Consider the following 20,977-nt stretch of genomic DNA (forward strand, 5'->3'; position numbering starts at 1 on the left):
AAGAGCTCTAAAGGTCTAGAAGTTGAAACAGTATTTTTAGATTTAAATGAAACTCTAGTTTGTTTACCTAATTGGCTTGCATCACAAATTCTATCCTTTTCAAAATTCAGTTTTGGCAAACCAAGAACTAAATCTTTCTTAATTAATTTTGAAAGAGAATGCATGCTAATATGTGCAAGTCTACGATGCTACAGTCAACTAGTCTCATTAATTTTAGTATTCAAGGATACTAGGCATTGCATGTCTAATTTGGCTAAATCATTCAAATCTACCATATAAATATTGCCATGCCTATGTCCTATAAATTTAATGCCATCGTTAATAGGACTTGTCACAATGCAAACAGATGATTCAAAAACTACTTTATACCCTTTATCACAGAATTGACTAATGCTAAGTAAGTTATGCTTTAAACCTTTAACTAATAAAACATTCTCAATATATTTGGAGGGAGTGATACCAATGTTACCTATCCCGATGATCTTTCCTTTGCCATTATCTCCAAAGGTGACCATCCCTCCATCCTTAGCATCAAGCGTGATGAATTATGATTCATCACCAGTCATGTGTCTCGAGCATCCACTGTCAAGATATCATTTCTTGTTTCCTTCTTGGGATGCTAGACACACCTGCAAGCAAAGGTCAAGTTTCTGTCTTAGGTACCCAAGCTTTCTTGGGTCCTTTTAGGTTAGTCAAAATGGTTCCTTTTGGAACCCATATTTTCTGTGTTTGCATATTTGTTAATAAGACATGTGTATGATTTATGTCCTATTTTTCCACATTTGAAACAAGTAATATTTGTAGACTTGTTACTTGAATAATTTATATACATATCCTTCAGAAATTTTTGTTTCTTCAGAGGTTTATAGCCAAGTCCAGCCTTATCATATATAGCTTTCTGATTATCAAGGATCATATTTAGTTTGTTTGAACTTAAGGTGAACTTATCTACTATAGATTTCAGTTTGTTAACTTCATTCTTTAAGTTTTGATTTTCTTGACTCAAGTTGGATTTTTCAATTGAAAGGTTTTCAGCTTGTTTACTAAGGACTGATTTTCCAATTTCAGTTCTTTGTTTTTCTTCCCTAGTTTCTTTAATTCATCAATTGAATCATAGAATGCTTCATGCAATTCTTCAAAAGTAAATTCACTAGTGGATTCAGAAGTTACCTCATTCTCGTGTGCCATCAGGCACAGGTTGGCTTGTTCTGTTGAGGTTTTCTCGTCAGAGCTTGAGTCATCACTCGCACTCCAAGTCGCCATCATTGCTTTCTTTTTGAACTTTTTGGGACCTTTCTTCAGTTGTGGACATTCGGATCTGAAATGTCCTGGCTTCTTGCACTCGTAGCATATAAGGGGTTGATCTTTCTCTTTTTCTTTGATTTGTTCCCTTTTGTGAATTTCTTTCTCATCCCCTGTTTTCTTTTTCTTAGAAACTTCTTAAATTTCGGGTGATGAGTGCCATCTCTTCATCCTGTTCTTATCTTCAGTGTCATCCGTTTCATAATAGGCGAAGTTATGGATTTGAGGGCAATGGTTCTTTTCTTTTTGACTTCATCCTCTTGATGTTGCTTCATGCTAAGTTCATGAGTCATCAAGGATCCAAGAAGCTCTTCTAGAGGTAGAGTGTTCAAGTCCTTTGCTTCTTGGATGGCAGTCACTTTGGCTTCCCAAGTTCTAGGCAATGACCTGAGAATCTTCCTTACAAGCTCACTGTTAGTATAAGATTTGCCAAGACTCTTCAAACCATTAATTATATCAGTAAAACGAGTAAACATAGCAGTTATGGTCTCATCATGCTCTATTTTAAACAATTCATATTTATGTACAAGCATGTTTATTTTAGACTCTTTTACTTGATTTGTTCCCTCATGGGTTACTTCTAACCTATCCCATATTTCTTTAGCAGATGCACAAGTAGAAATGCGATTAAATTCACTTGCATCTAGTGCACAATAAAGAACATTCATGGCTTTGGCATTTAATTGTGCCAATTTTTTGTCAACCTCATCCCATTCTTTCTCGGGTTTGGTTGACTCCTCACCATCTATAATCTTGGTGGGTGTGTGAGGACCGTTCACTATGATACTTCACATATCATAGTCGAGTGCTTGTATGAATATCTTCATCCGAGCTTTTCAATAGGTATAATTAGACCCATTGAAAAATGGAGGTCGGTTTGTAGATTGCCCCTCGGCTAGAGAAGTACCGACATGGGTTGCCATAGATCTTTGGCTCTTTGATTGTTAGATCAAAGAAGGGCTAGAGCACCGGGCTCTGATACCACTTGTTGCCCAGCTATGCAACCCAAGAGGGGGGGTGAATTAGGTTTCTAAAAATTTTAGACTTAATTAATTACTTATGATGAATGAGAACAAAGATTTTAATTCAAGATTAATTACCTAAAGCAAGAATGCAAGGATATAATAAAGAAATAAAGTGAAGCGAAAAAGCACACCACAAACACAAGGATTTATAGTGGTTCGGTGCCAACCTTGCACCTACATCCACTCCCTAAGCTCCTACTTGAGAATTTCAATCCACTATACTTGTATTCAACCCGAATACAAAACGTCGGAAACTCCGACACTAGCTATCCCAAGCTAGTCTACTTATTTCTCGGGTACAAGTAAACCCAAATCACTTTCGATTTCAGGTTCGGATCAACCTTTTCTTGTTTTGGAAATCCTCCAAAAATAAGAACAATTACTTACAAGAGTAAGAAAATTTAGAGCACAAATTAATACAATAACAGCTCCTTAAATGAGCGAATATAACAATAAAAATACTTTACTCAAATGAAGAAACCCTTTTTGAATTTTCTCAAGGTGGATGAACGCTTGAATGAATGCTTGAGAAGAGGATGATCGTTGATTGAAGATCTCTTGAAGGCTTTGAACGATCTCTAGATCAAGATTGAAACAATAGGCATGACAAATCCTCTCTTTGAATGCTCTTGAATCTCTTTCACAATCTCTCGTGTGGATTTTGGATCCTCTTTTCTTTTTCTCTCAAATATCACGTTGATCACTTTTTGTATATTTTTGGATCCTCTCAATGAATTTGATCTCTCGTTTGATCTGCCGATTGATCTACTTTTCTCTTTTTCGATCTGCAATTTCTTTCACCATTTGAAATATTTTATAGCATTAGAAGCAAGAGAAAATAATTTAGGCAGATAAAGAGCCGTTAGAGCATTTTTAGGAAGCATAAAAGGCAATTAAAACGGGCAAAAAAATAACCGTTGCTGACATTTTCCATCGCAGGGGTCGACTCATGAGTCGACTCATGCTTCAGGAGTCGACTCATGAGTCGACTTCTGTTGCAAAGACTAGAAACATGAATTTCTAGATTTTTTTGGCTCAAATCAGCAGAGGTCGACTCATGAGTCGACTCATGCCTTATGGGTCGACTCATGAGTCGACTCACAGGTCGTGCCAAGCCAAAAATCCAGCGTGCCATGGGAATTTTTTGCGTGCCAATCAGCTCATAGTGCCATGAGTTGACTCATGATCGACTCATGCACTTCAAACCTTCATAACTTCAAAAATATAAGTCCAAAAATAATGAAATTTTCACCAATAGTTTACAAATCATTTGTTCTATCAAATGATACTATCAAATCAGGATTTTAGTGAAATTATGATTTTGCCCTTGAAGAGCATAAGGACTTTTTCATTTTAAAATTATTTGTATCCCTTCAATCTGCTTTGTAATCATCAAAATCAATCTAGGAGCAACAGAATCACTATTGGATGGCATATGCTTGGGTGTCTAAAGGAAACCAATTAGCGATCAATTCAAATTTTTCTAAAACATATATCAATTTGTCTTCATCATTTACTTGTTGTTTGTTTCATATTTGATTGTAATCATCAAGATGATTTTGAGATTGAGATTCAGATCTTATGTAATCAAGTATGAATGCATCATTAAAATTTTAAAATCTATTTTTTGTTGCATATCCAAATCCCAATAGATTCACTTTTTATCATCTTTCGTAGGTAGTTTGTATTCTATAGTACTCTCTAATAACCAAAGATAGATGATCATCACTCAATGTAAATCTAAATTCCATCAAATACAGTGCTAGCTCGATTTCATATTTTCATATTTTATAGTTTATTCTGATCAGAATCCTAATGGGAGACTCTATAAAGTGCTAACTGCTAAATAATTTTTATGTAGTTAATCAATTAGCAAATATGATTAATATATATGCTTGAGAAACTTTATAAGTATTATTTTAATGAGAATCCTTGATGCAATATCACAAACATTCTTTGAAAAGAAAATGACCCACATAAAGTGTCTCTCTCTAATATATAATTTTATTCAATGCAAAGGTGCTAACTACTAAACAATCTTTATGCAGTTAATCAATGGATAAATATGAACAATTTATATACTTCAAAATTTTTATAAATATTAATTTAATGAGAGCCCTTGGTGCAAATGCCACAAACTTTCTTTGGAAAGACAATGACCCATATAAGGTATCTCTCTAGTGTTCAGTGAAATCAACTTAGTAAGATATCATCAATTTTTGAAGGTCCATCTACTTTGATAGAATGAATCTTTTGATCATGAACACTCACTCGTCAAAAAATATTCTACTTCAAAATTATAATGCATAATAAGCTCTCTTTGGAGAAATGATTACATGCAATAATTTCGCAATATTTCACAATCCTTCTAAAATATCATGCAGAAGATCTTGCAAATGTCAGTTGTTGGTGCAAAAATCCGCTTGCGCCGGAGAAGCTGGAGTCGGGGAAGCCGCGATCGCCGCCGGGACCTGCAAGGGAAGTCTAAACCGGAGGTGGGGTTGCTCCGGCAAGACCCTCCGACGCTCAAGTCAGTTCTCTACCTCAACAAGAATGGAGTGCTCGAACGGAGAATTTAGCAGAGTTTTGAGATAGAGAAAAGGAGCTTAAAGAATAACGTATCTGGATCCTCCTTTTATAGGCGGGGGAGGCAACGGATTGATGGCGACGTTTGTAACCGCCTGGTAGTGGGCCGCCCATGGTCAGGGGAATTGATTACGGAAGATAGTGGAGTGGACACGTGGCCATCACCTCGGCCCGCCACGTGGAATCTGTTATGAGGGGTGGAGCAGCGTCCGTTGTCAGCGGATAGGAGAATCGCATGGTATCCGTCGCAGGAGGTGGAGCAGGTTCGTGGCCGCCACTGTGGCCTGCCAGAGGATAGTGGAGCTATGCGGAGTCCGCCGCAGGAAGTGGAGCAGGGCGGCTAGGGTTACTGCGACCTGTCAGGGAATGATGGTACTGCGCGGAGTCTGCCACAGGAAGTGGAGCAGGGTCGTGATCGTTTTGAGGGCCTGTCAGGGGGTGTGGATCTGTCGATTGAAGCTCGGCAACGGTCGGAGCCCGATTTCTATTGGGCCCCGGGTAAGGTCCTCCTGGCGGTAGGGGTCGTGAGCGGAGCCCTGCTCCCGTAGGAGTTCGGGCGGAGCTGTGCTGATGTCGGTGCTGGAGGCGGAGCCCGGCTCTCGTAGGAGTCCGGGCGGAGCTGTGCTGATGTCGGAGCTGGAGGCAGAGCCCGGCTCCCGTAGGAGTCTGGGCGGAGCTGTGCTGATGTCGGTGCTGGAGGTGGAGCCCGGCTCCCGTAGGAGTCCGGGCGGAGCTGTGCTGATGTCGGAGCTGGAGGCAGAGCCCGGCTCCCGTAGGAGTCTGGGCGGAGCTGTGCTGCAACCAAAGTCAGAGGTGAAGTCCGGCTCCCGTAGGAGTCGGTCGGAGCTTACCTGCAGTTCATGTCGGAGGCGGGCCCGGCTCCCGTAGGAGTCTGGGCGGAGCTGTGCTGCAATTGAAGTCGAGGGCGGAGCCCAGCTCCCGTAGGAGTCCGGGCGGAGCTGTGTTGCAGTTGATGTCGAGGGCGGAGCCCGGCTCCCGTAGGAGTCCGGGCGGAGCTGTGCTGCAACACAAAGTCAGAGGTGAAGTCCGGCTCCCGTAGGAGTCCAGTCGGAGCTTACCCGCAGTTCATGTCGAAGGCGGAGCCCGGCTCCCGTAGGAGTCCGGGCGGAGCTGTGCTGCAATTGATGTCGAGGGCGGAGCCCGGCTCCCGTAGGAGTCCGGGCGGAGCTGTGTTGCAGTTGATGTCGAGGGCGGAGCCCGGCTCCCGTAGGAGTCTGGGCGGAGCTGTGTTGCAGTTGAAGTCGAGGGCGGAGCCCGGCTCCCGTAGGAGTCCGGGCGGAGCTGTGTTGCAGTTGATGTCGAGGGTGGAGCCCGGCTCCCGTAGGAGTCCGGGCGGAGCTGCGCTGCAACCAAAGTCAGAGGTGAAGTTCGGCTCCCGTAGGAGTCCGATCGGAGCTTACCCGTAGTTCATGTCGGAGGCGGAGCCCGGCTCCCGTAGGAGTCCGGGCGGAGCTATGCTGCAATTGAAGTCGAGGGTGGAGCCCGGCTCCCGTAGGAGTCCGGCGGAGCTGTGTTGCAGTTGATGTCGAGGGCGGAGCCCGGCTCCCGTAGGAGTCCGGGCGGAGCTGTGCTGCAACACAAAGTCAGAGGTGAAGTCCGGCTCCCGTAGGAGTCCGGTCGGAGCTTACCCGCAGTTCATGTCGGAGGCGGAGCCCGGCTCCCGTAGGAGTCCGGGCGGAGCTGTGCTGCAATTGATGTCGAGGGCGGAGCCCGACTCCCGTAGGAGTCCGGGCGGAGCTGTGTTGCAGTTGATGTCGAGGGCGGAGCCCGGCTCCCGTAGGAGTCCGGGCGGAGCTGTGTTGCAGTTGAAGTCGAGGGCGGAGCCTGGCTCCCGTAGGAGTCCGGGTGGAGCTGTGTTGCAGTTGGTGTCGAGGGCGGAGCCCGGCTCCCGTAGGAGTCCGGGTAGAGCTGTGTTGCAGTTGATGTCGAGGGCGGAGCCCGACTCCCGTAGGAGTCCGGGCGGAGCTGTGCTGCAACACAAAGTCAGAGGTGAAGTCCGGCTCCCGTAGGAGTCCGGTCGGAGCTTACCCGCAGTTCATGTCGGAGGCGGAGCCCGGCTCCCGTAGGAGTCCGGGCGGAGCTGTGCTGCAATTGAAGTCGAGGGCGGAGCCCGGCTCCCGTAGGAGTCCGGGCGGAGCTGTGTTGCAGTTGATGTAGAGGGCGGAGCCCGGCTCCCGTAGGAGTCCGGGCGGAGCTGTGCTGCAAGACAAAGTCAGAGGTGAAGTCCGGCTCCCGTAGGAGTCCGGTCGGAGCTTACCCGCAGTTCATGTCGGAGGCGGAGCCCGACTCCCGTAGGAGTCCGGGCGGAGCTGTGCTGCAATTGATGTCGAGGGCGGAGCCCGGCTCCCGTAGGAGTCCGGGCGGAGCTGTGTTGCAGTTGATGTCGAGGGCGGAGCCCGGCTCCCGTAGGAGTCCGGGCGGAGCTGTGTTGCAGTTGAAGTCGAGGGCGGAGCCCGGCTCCCGTAGGAGTGCGGGCGGAGCTGTGTTGCAGTTGATGTCGAGGGCGGAGCCCGGCTCCCGTAGGAGTCCGGGCGGAGCTGTGTTGCAGTTGATGTCGAGGGTGGAGCCCGACTCCCGTAGGAGTCCGGGCGGAGCTGTGCTGCAACACAAAGTCAGAGGTGAAGTCCGGCTCCCGTAGGAGTCCGGTCGGAGCTTACCCGCAGTTCATGTCGGAGGTGGAGCCCGGCTCCCGTAGGAGTCCGGGCGGAGCTGCACTTGTTGTCGGCGGTGGAGCCCGGCTCCCGTAGGAGCCCGGGCGGAGCTGCACTTGCTGTCGGCGGTGGAGCCCGGCTCCCGTAGGAGCCCGGGCAGAGCTGCACTTGCTGTCGACGGTGGAGCCCGCTCCCGTAGGAGCCCGGGCGGAGCTGCACTTGCTGTCGATTCCGTTGAGGGTTTCGGCTGTGGGTATTTTATACCCAACACCAGTCCCCCCACATTCGAGTTTGAATTTCAAACGAAGGAAGTACACAGAGGCACAGCCGGAACCGTCCCTTCGAATCCCGCGCCCTGCCGCTCCCAGATATTTTGGCATTAAATGAGCGCGTGCCGGAGTCTTTTCGAATTGGGGCGGTACGAGGGGACGCTTCGAAGACCTCGCAGGTATGCTGGCCTAGGTACGGTGCAATTATGACCTTGCCAACCGCCAGCCGCCTTTAGCCGTCTGCCACGGGGAGTGGGACACGCGTCGGAGGCGGACTGGCCTGGGGGGATTTGAGATCATTATGGCGCCGGATCCCAGGGTCTATTTAAACCCGTCCTCCCCCCTTCAGGCATCCCACTCCATTTCTGATTTCTTGCTGGCGTCTGTCCTCTCCCCGAGAGTCTGCTCTAGCGAACACCCTCTCGAGCCGTAGGTACCTTTCGCTTCTCGCTCCCCAGGCCCCCCAGAGCAAGATAGGTTAGTGCCAACCTTCTTCTTCTTACCGCCTAGGGGCTTCTCCTCTTTTCATTTCTTTTGTGTCTTCTTCCGAGTTGACCTTCGGCATCTTGCTCCCTTCTCGGTTTGCCTTTCCAGGGCCCTTTAGGTTCTCCCCCCAAAAAAAAATGTCTTCCGACCCTTCTGCCCCCGTGAGTTCTGGGAGTTCTTCTGCTTCGAACCCCCAGGCCCCTGTCTCTGCGGACGAACCCGCGTTCGGGGCAGGGCCTCGTCCGGTTTTCGTACCGGGCGCCATTCCATGTTTGTCGACTCCGGACAAACTCCTTCTGATAAGGGCTCGGTACGGAGTTCCTTCGGAGTACGACCTGGAGCTTCCTGGCCCCTCTGATCGGGCCAGCGCTCCCCCTCCTGGTCGCTTTTGTTTGTACCAGGAGACATTTCGCGCCGGACTCTGGCTTCCGCTTCCAGTCTTTGTTGCCGCCTTCTTTCGCTTCTTAGACATTTCTCTCGCCTCTGTCGCCCCGAATTCCTTTAGGTTTTTGATAGGGTTTCTCTCTCTCTGCCATATAGCCGAGGTCCAGCCATCCGTCTCCCTGTTCAGACATTTCTACACCTTCAAACGCCATCCTTCAGCGAAGGACTGGTGGTACTTCTCCCCCCAGTTCGGTAAGAAGGGGTTGCTGAAGGGCGCCCCTTCTTCGATTCACAACTGGAAGGAGAAATTTCTCTTTGTCTACTGCCCGACCCTGGAACTAGGTCTGCCCCCTTGGGGGTCTCTGAGGGATTCCGTCCGCCGGGCTCCCAGCCTAGGAGAGGACGACCTCCAGGCTGCCCAGAAGCTTCTGAGTTATCCTGCTCCTTCCCTTCCTAACCTTCTGAGGGAGCAGCTTCTTTTCAACATCGGCCTGAGCCCTCAGGATCCAGCAAGTATTTACCTTTCCTTTTCTTGCCTTCTTCTTCTCTCTCTTTCTCTTCTTTTCTCTCTTTTTTTTTTTTTTTTTTTTGACTCTGGACTGATCGGTGCTGCTTCTTCTTTCTTCTTTTCTTTTCCTGTTTTGTGTTTTTTTTTTTTTTTTTTTTTTTTAGCAATGGACGCCGAAGCCACGCGGATGCTCGCCAAGGCTATGAGAGCCCAGAAGAGGAAGGGCACGACGACCTCTGGTTCGGCGAAGAGGGCCAGGGTGGAGGAGACGAGCCTGGCCGCGCCCGTCCAGGCGACCCCGGCCATCGACATTCCTTCGGATGCCGAGCCAGCGGCCCCCCGGGCTTCCCCAAGGAGTCCGCCGACCGGGGTCTCCGTTCCGGAGGTTCGCCCCACGGAGGCGCCCGCCGCGGGGAGGAGGAGGAAATCGGTGGCCCGCAGGGTGAGCAGCCATCGGGCCGCTGTAGACGAGTTCGTCTGCTCCGAGGGGGGATCGGAGAACCCCTTCAACGACAAAGCTCTGATCAGGCGGCTGCTCGATGGTTGCATTCTGTCCGATGTCGTGGAGAGGATCGACCGCGCCGATCCCGAGCAGCGGGCCTGGGACACTTTGGGGTCCTTTCTTGAGGTAAGCGGATGATTATTTGCACAGTTGCTCGGTCTTTGTTGTAATTCTCTATCTGTCCTTGCAGATCGGGCACCAGCTCTTCGCCTATGTCAAGGCGTCGGGCCGCATGAGAAGGGACCTTCTTCGGGCGGAGGAGCGCTGCCAAGACGAGGTTGCTCGTCTTCAAGCGAAGACGGCCGAGGTGGCCGCCCTCCGGGAGGCCCTGGAGAGAGAGAGACAAGACCGGGAAGAGGAAAGACGGGCCCGGGAGGAGGAGAGGCGAAGCTTGGAGGAGTCGGCAAGGAAGGCGGAGGCCGAGGTCGCCCATCTGGCCGAGCAAACTCCGGTTCTGGTTTCGGAGGCCAGGACCCTTGCGGTGGAGGAGTTCAAGGCCTCCGTGGAGATGAGGGAGCTGAACGTCCAGTTCGGCCTGGAGGCATTTACCAAGGGGTTCGAGCTCTGCCGAGAGAGGGTGGCCAGTAGATACCCCGACCTTGATCTCAGCTTTTTGGAGGAGTCTGACGACGAGGCCGCCCCTTCGTCCGCTGCTACCGCAGTCGCACCCCCGCGCCGAGCTCTCCACCCCCTGCCCCCGAGGTCTGAGACCTCCGATCTTGTATCTTTCTTTTGTCGCCATATTTCCTTTCCGCTTGTCTTCAAAATTAATCAATAAAGTCGAACTTCTTATTGTGGATGGCCTTTCCTTCCTCCTGCTCCTTCTTTTCTGCCTTTCTTCTTGTAGTGAGTTGGTCTTTGACGTTCGCTTCTTCCGATGGCAGTGTCCTGCCGAAGCACTCCCCTTGCCCCTGGGGGTCCCGCTGAAGTCAACTATCCAACGGCTGAAAAAGGAGGTCCTCCACCTGACGAAGAAGTTGAAGAAGTCGGAGGGCGAGCTCCGCCAGGCGAAGAAATGCTATTCCGAGGCCGCCGCTGAGGCCGCCCACTTCAGGAATCTCCAAGTGAAGGCAATCATGGACTACAGCCGGAGGAAGGCGAACTTCACAAAGGAGCTCGAGGAATGTAAGAAGAGCGCCAGCGACCGAACTTGGGCTCAAGAAGCCAGGATCAGCGCCCTTAAGGTGGAGCTGTCAGCTGCGAAGAGGAAGATCGGCCAGCCGGAAGGGAACTCATCCCGGCTCACAGCGCAGGATGAGCAGAAATGGTCGCAGAAGGTCTCCGACCTCCAGAAGCAGCTTCAAGATGCTGAGATGAGCCATGATGTGCAGCGGGCCAGCTGGCGCCGGCAGGTAGAAGAGTATAAAGGGAGATTCCGTCAAGCGGCGGACGAGGTCGTTCGTCTCCAGAGGCAGCTGGTTACTAGGGCGCAGCTTACTAACGCCCAAGGCACCGAAGAGCTCCATGCCCTGAGAGGCACCGTCGAGAGGATTTCTGTCTCTCTTGGGGAGAAGACAGCCGAGCTGCAACAAGTAAAAATCCAACTGGGGCTTGAGCGGAAGGCCGTCGCGGACGCAGAGACGGAGTCCGAAGTTTTGCGGAAGTGGCATCGGAAAGCGGAGGCTGAGAGCCGGCGACTTCATCAGGCGCTCCAGGATATGCTGCAAAAGAAGGAAGAACTAGAGGAAACGGTGGAGAGCCTGAGGCAGTCCTGGTTGGGGGATGGAGGTGATCACCCTAGGTTAGAGGGAGCAGGACCTCCTTAGAGTTCTTTTGTAGTCACCCCCTTTTTTGTAACTGCCCCTTTTTTTTTTCTTGTCGTTTTGTCCCTCTTTCTCTGGCCGTCCTGACCCTGTAGTACATATATCGAAAATGAAGAAAAAGCACTTTGTGTTACCTTGTCTGCGCGTAGCACCGATATTGTCGTTCGTTGACCCTTTCTCGTCGTTTGGCCTGTTTGGCTTAGAGGTCGTCGTGGGAAGGGGCTCTTCCCTTCCATCTGATCTCGTCATGTGGCCAAGCCTCGCCACCGTTTTTAACCCTTGCTGGCGAAGTAGCGGATGGAGCCTGGCTTTCTCAGGAGCCTGGGCGAAGTCTTTCTTGGCGGCGGAGCCCGGCTCCCGTAGGAGCCCGGGTGAAGCTTTCCTTGGCGGCGGAACCCGGCTCCCGTAGGAGTCCGGGTGAAGCTTTCCTGGGCGGCGGAACCCGACTCCCGTAGGAGTCCGGATGAAGCTTTCCTTGGCGGCGGAACCTGGCTCCGTAGGAGTCCGGGTGAAGCTTTCCTTGGCGGCAGAACCCGGCTCCCGTAGGAGTCCGGGTGAAGCTTACCTTGGCGGCGGAACCCGACTCCCGTAGGAGTCCGGGTGAAGCTTACCTTGGCGGCGGAACCCGGCTCCCGTAGGAGTCTGGGTGAAGCTTTCCTTGCGGCGGAACCCGGCTCCCGTAGGAGTCCGGGTCTTCCATTTTGCTTGAGCCGGCGCGAGGTTCTCGTTATCAGCCTGGCCTGTGGGGGCGCGTTAGGGCGCTGTAAGGCCTCTCCCCCCTCCGGTCTAAAAGAACCGGGCCTTCAACTTTGCTCATGTCAGGACGAGGTTCTCCTCCTGTTCCTGACATGGCTGTGGGGGCACATTAGGGCGTTGCAAGGCCTCTCCCCCCATCCGGTCTAAAAGAACCGGGCCTTTGACTTTGCTCAAGTTAGGGCGAGGTTTTCCTCCTGTCCCTAACAGGGCTGTGGGGGCACATTAGGGCATTGTAAGGCCTCTCCCCCCATCCGGTCTAAAAGAACCGGGCCTTTGACTTTGCTCATGTTAGGGCGAGGTTTTCCTCCTGTCCCTAACAAGGCTGTGGGGGCAACTAGGGCGTTGTGAGGCCTCTCCCCCCATCCGGTCTAAAAGAATCGGGCCTTTGACCTTGCTCATGTTAGGACGAGGTTCTCCTCCTGTTCCTGACATGGCCGTGCTTTTGGAGGAATCATATCCGGTCATAATACATCCACGCTAGGTGGGAGGAGCATGTTAGCTAAAAAGAAAGGTAGATTCAAAGCGAAATAGTAAGCGATACATTTACAGTATTTCCGCTCCTTCTTGAGGCCCTCCGGCGATGGAGTCGATGGTCCCGATAGGAGGCCGGTCCCCGGGCTGCTCCTCCCTTTTCTGTAGTTCGGGCGGCGGGAGGGCTCTTGGCCGGTCTCCTCTACCCTCAGGCCTGCGGCGGATGAATCTGTCGAGTCGACCTCGCCGGATGAGCTCCTCGATCTCGTCCTGGAGCTGGATGCATTCTTCGGTGTCGTGGCCGTGGTCGCGGTGGTAGAGGCAGAACTTGTTGGGGTTACGCTTCCCGGGGTGCGTGCGCATCCTCTCCGGCCTAGGGAGCAGCTCCCTGACCTCCATCAGTACCTAGGCCTTCGAGGCGTTGAGGGGGGCGTAGTTGCGGAACTTTCCTAGCGGGGAACCCCGCCGAAACCTATTGTCCGGGCTTCTCTGCCTGCGCGCCCTGGGGGGAGTATGGGCGCGCTTATGTCCAGGAGGGGATCGGGAGCGAGGCCGGGCTTCCTTTGGCCTCTTCTCGACTGCGGGCTTACTAGAATCCCCCGCCTGACGCTCCCTCGCAGTTTCTTCGTCCTTCATTTTGAAGGCCTCTTCCGCTCGGGCGTATCCTTCAGCCCGAGCCAGTAGATCAGCAAAATCCCTGGGGTACTTCTTCTCTAGGGAGTACAAGAGGTCATTCTTCTGAAGGCCACCCTTCAGGGCGGCCATGGCAACTGACTGGTCCAGGTTCCGGACCTCCAACGCCGCGATGTTGAAGCGGTTGACGTAGGCCCGGATGGACTCCCCTTCCCTCTGCTTGATGTTGATGAGGGACTCCGAACCTTTCCGGGGGCGCCGGCTGCTGACAAAATGGGCCACGAATTGGTGGCTCATTTGATCGAAGGAGAATATGGTACCCGGCTTCAGAGTCGAGTACCAGTTCCTTGCTGCTCCCTTCAAGGTAGACGGGAAAGCCCGGCACAAGATGGCGTCGGGAGCTCCGTGAAGCAGCATCATCGTTCGGAAGGCCTCCAGATGATCCACCGGGTCCGACGTCCAGTCGTAGCTTTCAAACTGGGGGAGCTTGAAATTCGGCGAAATCGGTTCCTGCATAATCATTTGGGAGAAGGAGGGTCAGTGCAGATATCCTCACCATAAGCGGGAGGTGCGTGATGGAGTTCTTCGATCCGCCGGTTCATCTCCTGGAGCCTCCGATCCAGGAAATCCTCTCGACTTCGAGTCTCGAGGGTCCTTTGGCAGAACGGGGGCAGGGATCTTCCAGGGGTGGAGTCGTGGTCCGATTGAGGGCTCTCTACCCTCGGATTCGCCTTCCCAGGAAGGACGGGGCGGCTGGCCCAGGTGGCCCGCCCCACCGCCGGGTTCTGGCATTCCGGAGATGCCCCCTCCGGATGCGCCGACGCCTGCGGTGGCTGCTGCTGCATTGCCTGTACGGCCTCGACGAGGCCTTTGACCTGCTGCGCCAGCAAGTCAAACTGCTCCGCGTCGACCGCCGTCGCTGGAGGGGGAGGAGGAGCTGGCTGAGAAACGGGAGGGGAGGCCGGAGCCTGAGATCTGGCCGCGGAGGCCGTGGACCGCTGGGTGGACGCCCTGCGCGGAGGCATCGGGTGTCGATCTCGCGGGGGAGGATTAGGAGTGGATGACAGAGAGACGGTCGGAGGTAGCTCCGTTGAACACTCCTTCAAGAACAAGGGTGCTGCGAAGACACAGGCCCTTCCTCTAGCGCCAATCCTGTTGGTGCAAAAATCCGCTTGCGCCGGAGAAGCTGGAGTCGGGGAAGCCGCGGTCGCCGTCGGGACCTGCAAGGGAAGTCTAAACCGGAGGTGGGGTTGCTCCGGCAAGACCCTCCGACGCTCAAGTCAGTTCTCTGCCTCAACAAGAATGGAGTGCTCGAACGGAGAATTTAGCAGAGTTTTGAGATAGGAAAAAGGAGCTTAAAGAATAACGTATCTGGATCCCCCTTTTATAGGCGGGGGAGGCAACGGATTGATGGCGACGTTTGTAACCGCCTGATAGTGGGCCGCCCATGGTCAGGGGAATTGATTGCGGAAGATAGTGGAGTGGACACGTGGCCATCACCTCGGCCCGCCACGTGGAATCTGTTATGAGGGGTGGAGCAGCGTCCGTTGTCAGCGGATAGGAGAATCGTATGGTATCCGTCGCAGGAGGTGGAGCAGGTTCGTGGCCGCCACTGTGGCCTGCCAGAGGATAGTGGAGCTGTGCGGAGTCTGCCGCAGGAAGTGGAGCAGGGCGGCTAGGGTTACTGCAGCCTGTCAGGGAATGATGGTACTGCGCGGAGTCTGCCACAGGAAGTGGAGCAGGGTCGTGACCGTTTTGAGGGCCTGTCAGGGGGCGTGGATCTGTCGATTGAAGCTCGGCAACGGCCGGAGCCCGGTTTCTGTTGGGCTCCGGGTGAGGTCCTCCTGGCGGTAGGGGTCGTGAGCGGAGCTCTGCTCCCGTAGGAGTACGGGCGGAGCTGTGCTGATGTCGGTGCTGGAGGCGGAGCCCGGCTCCCGTAGGAGTCCGGGCGGAGCTGTGCTGATGTCGGAGCTGGAGGCAGAGCCCGGCTCCCGTAGGAGTCTGGGTGGAGCTGTGCTGATGTCGGTGCTGGAGGCGGAGCCCGGCTCCCGTAGGAGTCCGGGCGGAGCTGTGCTGATGTCGGAGCTGGAGGCAGAGCCCGGCTCCCGTAGGAGTTGGGCGGAGCTGTGCTGCAACCAAAGTCAGAGGTGAAGTCCGGCTCCCGTAGGAGTCCGGTCGGAGCTTACCCGCAGTTCATGTCGGAGGCGGAGCCCGCTCCCGTAGGAGTCCGGGCGGAGCTGTGCTGCAATTGAAGTCGAGGGCGGAGCCCGGCTCCCGTAGGAGTCCGGGCGGAGCTGTGTTGCAGTTGATGTCGAGGGCGGAGCCCAGCTCCCGTAGGAGTCCGGGCGGAGCTGTGCTGCAACACAAAGTCAGAGGTGAAGTCCGGCTCCCGTAGGAGTCCGGTCGGAGCTTACCCGCAGTTCATGTCGGAGGCGGAGCCCGGCTCCCGTAGGAGTCCGGGCGGAGCTGTGCTCCAATTGATGTCGAGGGCGGAGCCCGGCTCCCGTAGGAGTCCGGGCGGAGCTGTGTTGCAGTTGATGTCGAGGGCGGAGCCCGGCTCCCGTAGGAGTCCGGGCGGAGCTGTGTTGCAGTTGAAGTCGAGGGCGGAGCCCGGCTCCCGTAGGAGTCCGGGCGGAGCTGTGTTGCAGTTGATGTCGAGGGCGGAGCCCGGCTCCCGTAGGAGTCCGGGCGGAGCTTGCTGCAACCAAAGTCAGAGGTGAAGTCCGGCTCCCGTAGGAGTCCGGTCGGAGCTTACCCGCAGTTCATGTCGGAGGCGGAGCCCGGCTCCCGTAGGAGTCCGGGCGGAGCTGTGCTGCAATTGAAGTCGAGGGCGGAGCCCGGCTCCCGTAGGAGTCCGGGCGGAGCTGTGTTGCAGTTGATGTCGAGGGCGGAGCCCGACTCCCGTAGGAGTCCGGGCGGAGCTGTGCTGCAACACAAAGTCAGAGGTGAAGTCCGGCTCCCATAGGAGTCCGGTCGGAGCTTACCCGCAGTTCATGTCGGAGGCGGAGCCCGGCTCCCGTAGGAGTCCGGGCGAAGCTGTGCTGCAATTGATGTCGAGGGCGGAGCCCGGCTCCCGTAGGAGTCCGGGCGGAGCTGTGTTGCAGTTGATGTCGAGGGCGGAGCCCGGCTCCCGTAGGAGTCCGGGCGGAGCTGTGTTGCAGTTGAAGTCGAGGGCGGAGCCCGGCTCCCGTAGGAGTCCGGGCGGAGCTGTGTTGCAGTTGATGTCGAGGGCGGAGCCCGGCTCCCGTAGGAGTCCGGGCGGAGCTGTGTTGCAGTTGATGTCGAGGGTGGAGCCCGGCTCCCGTAGGAGTCCGGGCGGAGCTGTGCTGCAACACAAAGTCAGAGGTGAAGTCCAGCTCCCGTAGGAGTCCGGTCGGAGCTTACCCGCAGTTCATGTCGGAGGCGGAGCCCGGCTCCCGTAGGAGTCCGGGCGGAGCTGTGCTGCAATTGAAGTCGAGGGCGGAGCCCGGCTCCCGTAGGAGTCCGGGCGGAGCTGTGCTGCAGTTGATGTCGAGGGCAGAGCCCGGCTCCCGTAGGAGTCCGGGCGGAGCTGTGCTGCAACACAAAGTCAGAGGTGAAGTCCGGCTCCCGTAGGAGTCCGGTCGGAGCTTACCCGCAGTTCATGTCGGAGGCGGAGCCCGGCTCCCGTAGGAGTCCGGGCAGAGCTGTGCTGCAATTGATGTCGAGGGCGGAGCCCGGCTCCCGTAGGAGTCCGGGCGGAGCTGTGTTGCAGTTGATGTCGAGGGCGGAGCCCGGCTCCCGTAGGAGTCCGGGCGGAGCGGTCCGTAGGGGGGCGGAGCCGGCTCCCGTAGGAGTCCGGGCGGAGCTGTGTTGCAGTTGAAGTCGAGGGCGGAGCCCGGCTCCCGTAGGAGTCCGGGCGGAGCTGTGTTGCAGTTGATGTCAAGGGCGGAGCCCGGCTTCCGTAGGAGTCCGGGCGGAGCTGTGTTGCAGTTGATGTCGAGGGCGGAGCCCGGCTCCCGTAGGAGTCCGGGCGGAGCTGTGCTGCAACACAAAGTCAGAGGTGAAGTCCGGCTCCCGTAGGAGTCCGGTCGGAGCTTACCCGCAGTTCATGTCGGAGGCGGAGCCCGGCTCCCGTAGGAGTCCGGGCGGAGCTGCACTTGCTGTCGGCGGTGGAGCCCGGCTCCCGTAGGAGCCCGGGCGGAGCTGCACTTGCTGTCGACGGTGGAGCCCGGCTCTCGTAGGAGCCCGGGCGGAGCTGCACTTGCTGTCGATTCCGTTGAGGGTTTCGGCTGTGGGTATTTTATACCCAACATCAGTGAATGGACCACTTTAGTAGTTACTATCCAATGAAATTCATAAATCTCCAAATCAACAATCAACTAATATATCTATGAATTTATTTATTCAACTGAATGCACCAATAGTAAGCAATTAATAAAAAATTAATATATTTAATCCCATGAAATATCAGATAAAAGGATCCTGCAAATTTTAATAAATGAGCCACTTTATTGATAATCATCTATTGAAATCTACGATCCTTTAAATCATGAATCAACCAACAATGCCCATAAATGCATGCATTCATTCATCTTGATGCACCAATGTCAAATAATTTGTCAAAATTTAATATATCAATTCCTTTAAATACCCAAATAGAGGGATCCTATAAATCTCAATGAGTAAGGCATTTTGATGGTCACCACATATAAAATCCACAACCCTCTTTTATTCAAATCAAATGTGAGAGTACAAAATTTGTAATGATATGTTTAAGAATCTTTATGCAATTAAACTATATTGTAGGGATCATAACATAATTATGTAATAAACTGAAAGATAGGACTAAATAATAATCAAATTTTATCTCAGAGACTAAAAATTAATTTTCTGAGCATCATGATCAGAAATAAACTTTTAAGGGCCTTACATGAAATTTTTAAAGGACTATTATCAATAGTAAATTTCTTTAGGGGCTGAACAGTAATACAGGGATCTCTACATAATAAATTACATCATAGGGATCATAGCGTAATTTTTTTTGGAGCGTTGAAATCAAATATTGTATTCTATAGGGACTCAAATATAAAATTTTCATGTACCTATACAAGTGGATCGGATTCGGATTTTGAATTGAACATAAGACCCAAACCCGAAAACCGTTAGAGGTTTCCTTCTTCCTCACGATCATGCGGTGGAGAAGGGGCAAAACCAGCACCCCTCCTCTCCGGTCCGTTGCCCGGTGGGAAGCCTCGATAGGCCGACCGTCAGCCTTTCTCCGCCTAGCTCCTTCGGCCCACCGTCGGTAGAGATGAGAGCCTACGGTTCCCAAATTTATTTATTTACTTTTGTTCTTTGGAAGAAGGAGGAGAACTGGCACCCGCCACCACCGCCCGTCGAGATTGCCGCTGCCTGCCCGAACGGCCGAACCGCCGCCTCTCCCTTTTCTTTGTGTGTCTTTTTTTTTTGTTTAGCTCTTTGGATCCGGCAGGAACCACCGGCCCTCACCGCCGGCGCGCTTATCTCGGTGGCCGTTGGAACTTGATCCCACCACGCCGGCGACTGATCCCATCATGCGGATGAGAAAAAGTAGAGAAGAGGGGACGGCCACAGGGAGATCCGTACTTCTTCTTCTCCCTTTTATCTTTTTTTTTGTTTGCTTGGATCTTTAGATCCGGATGGGAATCGCCGGTTCTTCACCGATGGCTGGTCTCGGTGGTGGCCGGAGCTTGATCCCACTGGAAATTGGTCCAGCTGGCGAGAAGAAAAAGAGAAGAGGGCATGGCAACAGGAAAACCTTCCCTCTTCCTTTCCTCTATTTATTTATTTATTATTATTATTTTTTGTTTGATTGATGATTCTGATCGCCTACAAAATTCAAGGCTGTGCTACCAATCGTTAAAAATTTATTGAAAAAAATTTTCTAATAAAGATTAGAATACAATATCATTCAAAGAAACCAAATAAGGATCAATTATACCTTGAGATAGATCACTGTATCAGAATCCTATCTCAGAAAAGAAAAAAATCAATAATAATGAGATAAATTTTTCTCTCAATAGGATATTTCGATCTTAGAAATATAGAGATCTTGATATTTTAAAATTTTTTTATTGATGAATATATATAAAAATAAAGTGGAGATCTTATGGAGTTAGTAATGCTAATAGGTCTATCTATCACAGTGCCTATTAGATGAGTCAAACCTACATCGATATCTATTGCATCACTAAGACAATAGGATTGAAAACAATATGATCATAGATAATTATGGACTCTTTCACTATTTATTCAAATGATAATTTAGTTTATATTCCTTCGTAGTAAATTAAAATAAAAAATTGGTCATAACCAATGAAAGCTCTTTATGAGAATTTTCAACATATCGAACAGGCATTGCCAGATATGCAGCTAGCTAATAGCTTCAGTCTGTGATTTAACACTTTGAGGGAACCGGAACAGAGACTGGATGCTTATAGTCAAGGATTAATTAAAAGAATTTTCAAGTTAACATCCAGTTGATTCTTAATAAAAACGTGCATTGTTTGATTCTTAGATTATTGTCGACAGGTTCGCCTAGATGCCTACTGGAGAACAAGCTGGTGGGAAAGAGCTTAAGATTCATTCATTCATTCATTCATATGCCGATATATCCAGTGAGACCAAAAGGCTTTCAAGTAGAATTTTTCTTTACTTCTCTCTTGTAGGAGGACAGGGAAAAATAGGTTTCATTGCTTATGGAAGTAAGATACATGTAATTAGCCTATAAACATATCCCTGTGCATAAAATCAAGAGGTGAACTATCTTTTCTCATCTCAACATCTAACTTGAATTTGGACAAGAATATTGTCAGCAACTAGTTGATGGCACAAAAATGAGAATTCCCATCCGAAAGGAAATGGAAGCACTTACAAACCAATGGAGGGCCAGATGGATGAGTGATACAAGTGCAGGTTTATTTTTGACATGAGAACTATAAAATTTCTGAGCTGGACAATCATTTAGTCAGAATATACCATATTCAACCAACTATAGTTCTAGACAATGGCGATGGAAAAACATATGGATAACATGTTCATAATTACACCACGTATTAGCAGTAGTTTCAATTTAAACTTCCAAAATCTCACCATAAAAAGACATCATGATGAGTACCACAAATGTAAGCAAGCCAAGTCCATAAGCAATAAGCAAAGTAGGCATTGACACAGAACCGAAGTTTCATTCAAACATTTTATGCTCAATTATCATCTAGTTAGAACATACAAAAGGCTTAAAACATAACCTAAACTAACTTGCCCAACTTTTGAGGCTTTGTCTCAAATTTTCAGTGGTTTTGTTGTGACAAACCCAAGATCTAAGCTGATCAGCGAATATAGAAATCGAAAGGAAAAACAAGACGAGTAAAGGAGAATTTGATGTGGTTTGGCCTTTGGCAGCAAAGAGGATCGAAGCAATCTCACTATCAGGAGATTACAGGGTTATTGAAATTGTCATTACAAGACTAGCTAAAACCCCACTCGCCCATATCTCACTTTTTCTCTGTCTCAAGGAGGTTCCAAAAGGGGGAAAAAATAAGGCCGTTGCACACACCTGGAGAACCAGGAAAAGATGTGTTCTTTCTCTAATCCAATTAAGTCTTGACCTACACTTGCTTA

This window comes from Elaeis guineensis, chromosome 3 (genome assembly GCF_000442705.2).
Source record: "Elaeis guineensis isolate ETL-2024a chromosome 3, EG11, whole genome shotgun sequence".
NCBI lineage: Eukaryota > Viridiplantae > Streptophyta > Magnoliopsida > Arecales > Arecaceae > Elaeis > Elaeis guineensis.